Genomic DNA, 11,477 nt, shown 5'->3' on the forward strand with positions numbered 1-11,477 from the left:
AGACTCAGTCCTGTCCTTGGAAAAGCCAGGGGGGAGTGCTGCTGGCGAGGAGGGGGCTCGTTTCGGGGTCCCCGGGCTGTAACCCTGCCCTCCCTGCTGGATCTCATTGCAGGGAGCGGTGCTGGGCAAAGCCTGCCCGCGGCTCGCTGGGGATCCCAGTGCGGAGTTCGGACAGACTGGTTTGTGCTGGTCCTGCCTGGTGGGACAGTGGATGCTGTGCCCTTCACCTGACTGCCACCTCAGGGCACCCCAGGAGGTGCTCTTGTGAGTTCAGGACCTGGGGACCTGCCTGCAAGTCCCAGGTCTGTCCTCTGAACCTGAGCTCAGACTTGGCTGGCAACAAAATGAAGCCAGGTCTAAGGCTCTAGGTTCCCATGCTTCCAACAGGTCCTTGTGAGTGCTGAGCAGGATGCTTGGAAGCCACTTAAGTGGGAATGGTTTACTTCCATAGGCTATTATATTTGCTTTGAACCACCTTCTTGCTGCGTTTTACACAAAGCCCGCTCTCTTTGGAGCAAAGCTTCTGTTTAGGTCTAATTTCTTTCAATGGGACTTCAGCATGTGCTCAAGTACTTTGCTGATTTGAGGCCCCAGTCATTAACTTTGCAGTTGATTACTCAAGTGGATTTTAGGTGGAGGAATGGGAATGCTAACATCCAGTGGGAAGAGTTGAGCCAGTGCTCAGGCTTAAATTGAAACCAGTCTCAAAGAATTAGCGCAGTGCCGTCGGGAGTGTTGGTCAGCGCTGGATCCCGGAGTTGCTCCTCACAGTTTTCTTTCCCCGCAGTGTCCGGGTGTCCTCCCGGCTCAAGGGAGTACCTGCCACGGTGTCTGGTGTCGGCAGAATCCTTCCCCTGCTCCGTTTAACAGTTTAATGGCGTTTGGCAGCTTTAAAATTACAGTCTGGGCGGCTTCCCCCACACCAGAGCCGAGGAGGCGCAGAGCTGATTGCCTGATTAACTCCTCGGAGTCGCAGATCATCAGGAATGCAAACAACCCGCACGGTAAATACACATTTTAGGGCAGATCAGCAGCAGCACACACACTTTGAGGCCTTCACCAATTACCCAAATTGGTACGTTCCACTCATTGCGTCGGCATATCGGATATAATGTATCATAGAAAAATCAGCAGCTCACAGCTAAGGGTGTCTGTTGTACTGTGGTTCTCAGCTTGTTGATAGTTTTATTTCAGAAAAGAAACAAATAGATTATTTTATGAGTACATTTATGGATTATGTAAAATTGTATGTACAGTTAGGGGTGGAGTGTGTCAACCCCGAGGTGCTGCCTGGTCTCGAGGCAGCAGCATTGGCCTCGTGCTCTGGCCTGGCTCATTGGCGGTGAGGGAAAGCAAAAGGGTTTTTCTTTTTAAATCATGATTGATGGATGATTTATAACCAGCTGCAGGGGCTAGAGTTCTGGCAAAATGATGACATTCAGTGCAAAGGGGGAAAAAGTGTGTTTTCCTCCCAGTACCCCCTGTTCAGTCTGGCCTGTGTGATGCAGCCTCTGGCCACCAGCCACATGGGCAAACTGAGGCAAACCCTTTTTTATCCCTTTAACAGGGCTTGGGCATGCTCTGCAAGATTATTCCAAATTATTTTGAGAGAGACGAAGGGAATGAGCTCAGTGTAACACTGAAGAGCCTCAAAAGGGGTCAGTATTCTTCTTCAAACACGCAAACCCGCATGGATGCGCTGACCTTTGAAAAAACACAACACACACGAAAATCAGCTAATCTAAAATGAAGGGATGATTTTGCTGTTGCCAAAGAGGCTCAAAAGCGTCGCTTTGCTCAAGCTTATCTCTTCTCCCTCCTCCGGGTCTTGCTCTCGAGTTGTACCGTCCCCGTACCCCGACGGTGGGAGCATCGCACCTGTAATCTGCAGATAACCTTTGTGCCTCCGGCTGTGTCTGCCCGCGTGTCCTGGGGGATCTTCCTCCCCGTTCCCTCCTTTAGCATTCAGGATCACTGCTCTCTGTGCTGGCATGACCTGAGCATGCTTGTGGGCGTGGAGACTCCCACAGAATACACGCCGTGTTTGGAGCCTGTGCTCAAACACCCTTCCCTGTATGTCTGCCACGTTCTCCGTATGTGACAGACACAGACGGGCGCCTCATCCCACGGAACTCTGTTGGAGCTCTGTTTGTGGGGAGCTCGTGAGGCTCAGGGGGGCTTTGAGCTGCTCCAACGCCAGGGTTTGCTCCCCCCCTGGGAGGGCTCCACGTTGGTGTGGGCTCCCACCTCCACGCTGGGTGCAGAGCCCTTCCCAGCACAGCAGCTCAGCTCTGCGGGCTGCCAGGAGGTGAACAAAACAGCCCAGAGCAAGGAGGTGGGAGATGAAAAGAAACTTTGATGAAAGAAATGAAAGGGCAGGGAAGGGAAGGGGGTGTTGCCTGATGTCGCCAGGAGATGCTTGAAGCTCCTGGAGGGAAAGTGGGAGCAATAGTGTGGGAGAGGGGAAGTTTCTGGGTATGAAGGAGATGCTGATGGATGGGAGCAGTGAAGGTGCTAGTGGAGCCTGGCCACAGTCACAGTGTGGAGCACTTTGGGTTGGGATTGTGTCATGATTGATCAACCCAGCCTAATTAGAGCATTACAAAGTGGTTTGGATTGGGAGAGACCTTAAACAACGTCTCAGACCCCCCTGCCATGGGCAGGGACACCTTTCACTGGACCAGGTTGCTCCAAGCCCTGTCCAACCTGGCCTTGAACACTTCCAGAGATGGGGCAGCCACAGTCTCCCTTCCTCCTGCTTTTGAAGGATCTTCCTCAGCTTGGATAGCCCAGGGACAACTCCACAGCTGGCAGCCTGTGGGAGCTGTCACCAGGTGAGGAAGAGCTGGAGGTAGGTCCTGCAGAGAAGTGATGCCCACTGCCTCTTGGGGCACCCCAGTGGAGCTCTCCAGCTGCAGAGGAGCCCTGTTAGGAAGAAATGAGTCTCAGCTGAGATGTGGTTGCAGGATAAATAAGGGCCCAGATGCACTGCAGGAGGTTCTGACTAGCTGGGGTGGTGCTTATTGTCCTCTCTGGCAAAGCAGGGGCCATTCCCTCCTTCCACTGGAGTGGTGGCTCAAGCTGAGCATCTGTGCCTTACCTTCTCGAGCCTGAGGGACATGGCTGAGCTGCTGGAGAGCTCTTGGGGTGCTATGCCCTGCCCCTGATGGGACAGCAGAAAGCAGTTGGCTGTCCTCTGCCAGATGTCCTCCATTCCTCCTCTTTGATCGCCACAATTCCAGACGTGTTACCTGTCATCTGCTTCCACCCACTTTTGGGAGTGATCTTGTACCAGTGCACGATGGATCCGTCCTTGTCTGTGCTTCTGCTGTGAGCCTGGAGCTTTGAGAACACACCTAGAAATGTCAGCTAAAAATAATGAGATTAATGATCCTCACCCAGAAGTTGGGCTTCTGTTTTCCTAGAGAGCTGGATGGAAACCAGTGATGAGAGCTCTTTGCCAGTGGACAGGAAAGCTTGTCTCCAGCCAGCCGAGAGCAGGCTGTAGCCCAAGCAGAAGATGCTCTGCTACAGCTCCTTTTGGAGGGAAACCCCACCTTTTTGGTTGATGTTTAGCTTCACATAGCAGTGCTGTGCCTCTGAGAGATGCGGCTCTGAGAGATGTGCCTCTGAGAGATGTGGCTTTCCTGCTGATGTCCAAGGAAACAAGTTCCTGGGAGGAGACATCTGCCTTGTCCTGGCACAGCTGCTGCCCCGTGTGGCCGGGGAGAGCAGGAGGATTTCTCCCATGTTTCTCCTTTGGTATTTACCTTTTTGGAGCAGGTGAAGGTAAGGATTCCATTTCCTGCTCTGCACAGGGAGTCTGGATGTGGTCTCTGCCCTGCTTCCCTCCATACCAGGTAACCCTCCAGTTCACTTATCTAAGTTCTTGCTGGCATCTCTCATTTACTGGAAATCTTTGTTATTTCCCAGGAACACGGCGATGTATGCAGGACAATGTCAGATTCTGTGTAATAAATTCACTAAGAGGGTTTTTTTGCACTACCAGCTACTCCTAACTTCTGTAAAATCAGTAATGATTTAGCTGTAAAAGGCTTTGCTGTGCGTCCTTCAGATACGAAATGAGCAAATGACATTGGAGGCTGGCAAAGTGAAAAGTGGATTCATTCCCGTTCCCAGAACGGGGCTTGCTCGTGGACAAATTGGCACGAGACCTGGAGATGTTAAATGGGCAAAGCAGGCTTTGGAAATTAATCATTTCCTATTAATGAGGAAGGTCCTGCCCTCCCGCGTGCCTGCAGGGAAGGAGAGCAGTGCAGGGAGGATGTGCCGGCCCCTGCAAATATTTGGGGTTACCTGTGGTGTGCAGGGAGGACCTCGCGCTCAGGCCGCCTGGTCCTTCCCCGCGTTCCGTCCCTTTCCTGGGTCGGGGTTTAGTTCCGCTCTCCGGCGGCAGCTGCCGGTGCGGGGCCCCAGTGCTGCCGGCTGCTGACCTCCAGAGGCTGGTGGGAGAAAACCTCGGCCACCCGAGTGGCCTCAGGGCACTCGGGCTGCAGGTCGCCAGCCCGGGCAGCAGCACAAGGGCGCGTCCGGCCCCAGCCTAACGCTGGTCCTTGCTGGTGGGTAACTGGGACAGGAGGCGGCTGGCCTGGGTGAAGCCCTGAGCAGCTCTCCTCGCTCGGGGGCTCCCCAAAACGTCTCGTCTAATTTGTACCAGCAAGGAGCCCTTTCTCCAGTGGGAGGGATCCGCCCAGATCCATGGCTGGATCTGGCAGCTGCTGCTCAGGCTTGGGGACCTCTAGGTAGGCTGAGAGTGTAGGAATGGGGACAGACTCTCCCAGTGACCCATGCTCAGGTGTGGAGCTCGAGACCCTCCTCAAGTGCTGCCTCTTCCCAGAGTTCATGCCCTTGAGCCAGGGATGTGCAACCTGGAAAGGGGCCTGGGATGAACCTGGTGGCATGTACAGGAGTGATGCCTGCAAAGGGGCAGCATATGTGTTCAGGCTTTGTTAGGACAGTTTCCTCTGTAACTGAAAAGCCCCTTGCTGCTGTATTTACCTTCCTGGTGGGGACTGTCACTGTCCCTGGCTGGCTGCGGTCACCCCAAAGTGCAAAGCTGGCAGAGAGGTGGAGGGGCATGGAATGTTGCTCAGGTGGGGATTGTTCTGCCCACACTGAAATAGTCTAGTTGCAAATGATGGTTTTGCACAAGCTGTTATAGCACCTGCCAGTTAATTTTCAGAATTACCCCTGCGTAAGTCTAGAGTTTTGCCTGAAAGATCTCTCTTAGCTTCTTCTTTTTTTTTTTAAATCCAAATCCAGATTTTTCTATTCATTTTCTGTAACCTGGTATTTGTAAATGGAAATAATTTTGTGTCCCTACTGGATTTTTAAAAACGAAACTGCAGGTAACTGTTAAAAACTTTCTTTGCAGACCCTGATCAAAAGCCTTTGCAGGTTTTGATCCAAAAGCTCTGGTTTCAGTAAAAAAAAAAGCTGTTGTCCATCTGTCTTCCCCCACCTGTATTACCCTCTCTGCTCTCCTCCCCCTTCCACTTAGATGAAAAAAACCCACGTTTCCACAGGCTCAATCAGCATCAGAGTCACTTATTTAAAGGGAGGAAGAATATCATGATATTTCACTGCCTGTTTTGGATTCTGTGAAGGAATTTCATCCCCTCCCAGTTGCCACGTCTCTGGCATCCCTCCCAGATCTGAACTCTCTGGAGGACGGAGGCAGAATTATCTCTGAGCTTTGCAGCTGCCAGATGTTAACCGATGAAACGGCAGCCTCGGCTTCCCTCTTCGCTCCGGGTAAACCTCTGCCGGCCTGCCCTGTTTGAAATGCAAAACTCCCTCAAATCCCCTCTCACAGGGTTCTTGACGTCTCCTGTCAATCAAGCCTGGCAAAGACTCCCTTCATCCCTCTTCCAGCAGCTTTGCCTTAAGAACTGCACTTGTGTGTGGCTGAGTGCAGTGCCTGGGCATCCTGAGCCGTGGTGTGGAGGGGTGGGAGCTGAGGATGGGGCAGTTGTCACATCCCTGGAAGGTAGCTGTCCTTTCCTGCCTGGCAGGGTAACCAGGCACAGTCTTCCTCCTGTCCCTGTTGGTGGTATGCAGCAGAGCCAGGGATGTGCAGGCCATTAGCAGGGTCATCCCAGAATCATTTAGGTTGAAAAAGACCTCCAAGTTCATTGAGTCCAACCTATGCCTAATCCCCACCTTGTCGCCCATTCCAGAGCACTGAGAGCCATGTCCAGTCTTTCCTTAAACACCTACAGGGACAGTGACTCCACCACCTCCCTGGGCAGTTCCACTGCTTAACAACCCCCTCCGTGAAGAAATTCCTCCGGGTGTCCAACCTGCCCCTCCCCTGGCACAGCTTGAAGCCGTTTCCTCTTGTCCTGTCCCTTGTTCCCTGGGAGCAGAGCCTGCCCCCCCTCTGGCTCCCCCCTCCTGTCAGGGAGTTGGAGAGAATGAGAAGGTCCACCCTGAGCCTCCTTTTCTCCAGGCTGATCCCCCCCCTAGGTCCCTCAGCTGCTCCTTGTATGACCATGAGACCATGGCTGCTTGAGCATGGTGGGAGCCAGGACATGGCATCTCGTGGTCTTGGCAGCTGGTCCCTTGGGAGGGACTTTGGGAAGGGCCACCTGGATGTTGCCAACTGCCCCTGTGGTGCCCGTCATCCCTGTTTGAAGAGGCCCACGGGTGCTGCTGGGGCAGTTTGATATCTGGGATATCAAAGGGGTAGCTTGGTAAAGGCTTTGTTGGGATGCAGGTTTCTCTTGGGAGCAGTGAAATGCTCAAGGCAGAACTCTCTGGGTGAGGTTTAGTGTGTGTGCAGGGAGGTTACAGGGCTGCAGCAGCTCCTTCTGGCCTTCACACCCCTCCGTCTGCGAGGTCCATGGTGAACACAGCAGGGAGGCTGCAGTGCCTGCAGAGACATTCACTGGCTTGTGTGAGTGTCTAGTGGGTTTGTGGCTTTGAATATTCCTGGTTTTGTTCCCTTTACCTGGAAAAAGCTGGGGTTGTTGCCCTGGGGGTGGCAGTGGTACCAGGCACCGTGTGTGCTCCGTGCAGGGGTGCAGGACACATGCCCTTGAGTGCAATCATCCATGTAATTACCCTGTGAGCGATAGGAACAGGGGGAACAATCATATTACCCTTATGATAGTGTTCATGGGACCATTGATCACGGTGACAATCGGAAATTCATCACGATAAAGGAGGAAAAAATGGGAAGCTTCCTGTGCATGAGGTGAGCAGCCGATCCCAGACAGCTTTTTGCTCTTTAGTGGGTGATTTCAGCAGAAAAATGTCTGAATGGGACCGAGGAGCAGCAGATATGAGGTGGGCTGGACCATTCTCCCTTGTCCCTGCTTCTTTGGAGGGACTTGCATGTTAAAAACTTGCCAGCTCTTCTGTGCTTCCAGACATGGGGACACAGCTCGGATTGCAACAAGCCAAACGCTGTGACAAAGTGAAACTCTTGTGGCAGGTTCCCCTCCCTGCTTTATTTTTTTTTTTCCTTTTTAAAGCTTCCGAAGATAAATTGCATTTTGCTTCAAGATAATGAAATTTCCTTGGAGAAGCGACATATTTTTCTGTGGCTTTTGCATTCGGAACATGAAGAGAGTTTTTATTTTAAATCTCCATTGAAAGTGTTTGTCTGTCTATATTTTGCTTTCTTCCCTGTGAATGTTCTGACTTCACAGAGCTAGCAGGGACATGGAGATGGAGTGTTTCTGTCACTTATTATAGCTTGCCTTGGCATAAAATTTAATCTTTGGAATTTTTTTTCCCTTCCTAAAGAAATGAAAGTTGAAGCCAGATTAGAAACAGATAAAAAGATGTCATCCATCCTCAGACAAAGCAGTTTTGTTTTTCTCTTTCGCATTTGCCTTTGTTAATCCTTTGCCTTCAAAGGGAACAAAGAGATCCTTCCACCTGGAGAGGCTGGGAAAAAAGGAAAAACGAGGAGCAAGTGGCACTCCTGATCTGTGCTTGTGTTGTCCCGTGGCAGGCGTGTCTGCTGGGACTCACAACCACCCTGGAAAGCCCAATTAAGGGGAAAAACCAGGTGGCAGAAATTGCAGCATCTATGAAACAAAGTGGATTTTTTTGTTCCTAAGAGGAACTTGCTGATCTTTACCTGTCTCTGCTGTCTATTGCTAGAGGAGTAGGTGCCTTCCCTGCCTCCTTCCCTGCCTCCATGGCAGCGTGGAGTGGGGGACACGGCGTGTCCACTGTGTTACGTGGAGCCTGGAGTCCCACCAGAGCTGCCTTAATGGGGCTCCCCTCAGTGATTAATATGTTCTCAGGCACCAAGAGGCTCAAGGCACTTGGCACTTGACTGTCTCCTATTTCGGAACTTAATAAACAGAATATTCCAGCAGAAGAACCTGCAATTTATCTTTCAGTGCCGTGCGGGGAGTTACTCCACGTCCCGGCTCTGGCTGCGTCTCTTGCCCAGGGAATTAATAGACTCTTCCATACCCCAGCTCCCTCTGTTCTCACTCTGGTTGCCAAATTAACCTTCATCTCACCTAGTTTTTCTTCACGTCTCGCTTCAATTTAGTCCTCAAATTGTTCACATGACAAAGGAGTCGTCCTTCCTACAGCTTCTTCTGCTCTGATAAGACACCTGAATTTTCTGTGAATGCCTGAAGAGGACAATAACTTTTCTCCCTCCCTCTCTCCCGTTTGCTTCCCGATGGTTTAAGCCCAGAAGTCTCCCTGAGGTTATTTCCCCTGGGAGTACAGTAAGCAGTTTGGGCTGCACTGTGCCAAGTGGCTGAGTTGTGCCCTGAATACACCGAACGTTTAATGCCGCTAATTAATGACATTACATCATATTACATTTATGTGGGCTCGCAGGAGGGGGTTCAGCTCCGCAGGCGATGCTGCAGGGGTTGGATGCTCCTCACCATTGCCACCCGTGTTCCCTGTCTCATCTGGCTCGCGTGTTGTGACGCACGCTGGACGAGTCTGGAGGGCTGGAAAACTGAAGGAATCTGCTTTTCTCATGAGGGAGAGGATTTACCAGCTCCTCAGGCTTTGACTCCTGGGAGGATGCTGTAGGTGCAGGCTTTTTCTCTGCAATTAATGCACAGGCTGGGAGCAGCCTGCGCTGCCTTGGCAGGATTAGGGATGCGGGAGCGCTGCTCCTGTGCTGTGTGCAAAGCTTCCTGCCCTCCCCGCAGGCCTGGCCTCGGCTTGGAAAATAAACCGGGAGCGGCATGGCTGCTTTAGCTCTGTTCTTGTTCTGGCCTGGGGAGGCTCCCATGTCCTCTGCCAGCTCTGCTGCTCCACGGGGCTGATGCAGGGGAGGCTTGTTTGACCTTTCTCCTGCTCTGAGCCACTCCCATGTTAGTGAGTGGCTTGCCAGGATCCTCCTGCCACCAAGGGTACCATCCCAGTGAGCCCCTGGTCTGAGCTGGCTGGTAGTTCTGGTGCACCCTCCAGGTGATGTCACAGGATGTGTCAGGCTCTGAGGGCTTGGGCTTGGCCACTTCACAGCTCAAAGGATTTGGGGTGACCCCTCCAGAGGCCCCCTTGCTGCATGGTTGCTCACAAGGGCAGCCTGGTGGGATTAATCTTAGAGCTTCAGCTGGTCCCATCACAGCCAGTGTGGTGGGGACAGTCAGGGACTGGTGCAGGCTGTGACCCCCTTGGTCTCAAAAGCAGTTACAAGGGATTTTTTGTGAGATCTGTGTCGCGGTGTATTGTAACTCTTGATGCTTCCTTTCACTGGGATCCCAGATCTTCATCCTCCACAAAGGGTTTGGCATCGCCTGAAGCAGCATCTGAGAACAAAGGCAAAGCTGTTAATTAAGACAGAGCTAATTTTGGCAGCAGGCTGCCGCCATCTCGACGCGCTGCCGGCTGCGAGCGCAGAGGGACCGGCCGGGCACGCGACTGCCCAGAGCCTTCCCGGAGGCTCTTCATGCTCTGAGCAGGCCTTTGCCCCATGTCCTTCCTGCACAGGTGCCTGGTGGGCAGAACTGGAGGTTGCTGGTGGCCCAGAGAGTGGTTTTGCCTTCCCCAGGGTGTTTGCTGAGCGCTGCGGTGCTGCCCCTGCCTGGGCTCCAGGGGCTTCTGCTCCGTGGGGCCGATGGCAGCTCTGGGATGGGGGGTCCTGGGGGAAAGGAAGAGATGGGAGCTCACCAGTGGCTGCCTGGTGATGGGTGGGGCACTGTAGGAGAAGCCCCCTGGCTCTGAGAGGGAAATGAAGGAAAACGTGCCAAAAACCCCACTAGGCTTTAATGTCCTTGGTGTGTCCTCCAAGGGGACTCTGGTGGGCATAGCCTCTGGGGCAGCTGGTCACCACAATCCCATCAGGTGAGCAAGGAAGAGTGGCCCTGGGGCACGGTGCTGCCACCTCCCGTGCCTACCCTCCAGATGGCAACACGGCTTTTTTGGAGCCGTGTCCTCCGCGAGAAGTGGAGCCTTTGCTGTTGGGAGACTCGGAGCAAGGCTGACGGAACAGAAAGCATTTTGAACAAACACAGCTGGCTTTCACCCAGCGCAGCCAACTCTTTGGCCAGCTGAAAAGAAATCAGAAGAATATTGATGTTTTATTCTTTTTTTCCCCACACAGAAATTGTCAGGCTTTTTTTGGTCAAACGTTAGTTTCTGAATGCGAGTTTTTCAGTTGATAACAATTATTTGTGAGGAAAAAAAAAGACCCAAACTGAGGCAGTTCTCTGTATAACTCACAGGCTCAGCTCTTCATCTCTTGTATTCTCAAACGATTAACATTTTTTTGCTTTGCACATCATGAATATTCTATACTCGAGCTGTTACTGAGTTGTGCTAGATCAGATAAATAACATGGTGTTGCTTTTATGGCAGACTGGATAAAGATGCAAATAATACTGACATTTACTTCACAGTTTTCTTTCTGTGATCCTCCGAGTGAGTAAACTGGATTGCTGAGATATTCATGGGAAGGAAATGGAGAAGGGTTGTCAAGATGAAAGCAAATTTCCTTAAAACTTAGCCAGAAGGTTCTTGGCAATTTTTTTTCTGTTATTTGCTCAGCTGAATGGGAGCTTCTTGAAATATATTTTGCACAACCGCAGAAGGAAAACTCTTATTCCCGTGGCACCGCTGTTTTTTGCACACTCTTTCCCTGAAAAGCCGATGGTTTTCCAGCACTCGGTGCCTCCGCGGGGTTTCTGGTCCCACCGTGGTGTCAGGTGGGCGGCCGTGACCGCAGTGAGCCCTGCCCGCGCTGTTTGTCCTCTCCCGCGTGTGCTGGGATGCTATTTTTCCTTCCCCGCGTGTGCTGGGATGCGCGGATCCGTGTGGAGGGAGGGATGGGGTCGGCTGTGCTGTCTGGGTGCGGAGCTATGGGGGATGCTGAGCCCTGCGAAGGGTGACCAGGGTGGGATGAGGGGGACAGGGCGAGCGTCCTTCTGGATGGTTCCTTTGGGAGGCTGTGGATGTAGATGCTCCTGGCCGTGTGTGGGCACCAGGACGCGGCCCTGGGCGGCAGTGCCCGGGGTGCTGCT

This window comes from Manacus vitellinus, unplaced genomic scaffold, assembly GCF_001715985.3.
Source record: "Manacus vitellinus isolate BGI_N305 unplaced genomic scaffold, ASM171598v3 scaffold_49_pilon, whole genome shotgun sequence".
Taxonomy (NCBI): domain Eukaryota; kingdom Metazoa; phylum Chordata; class Aves; order Passeriformes; family Pipridae; genus Manacus; species Manacus vitellinus.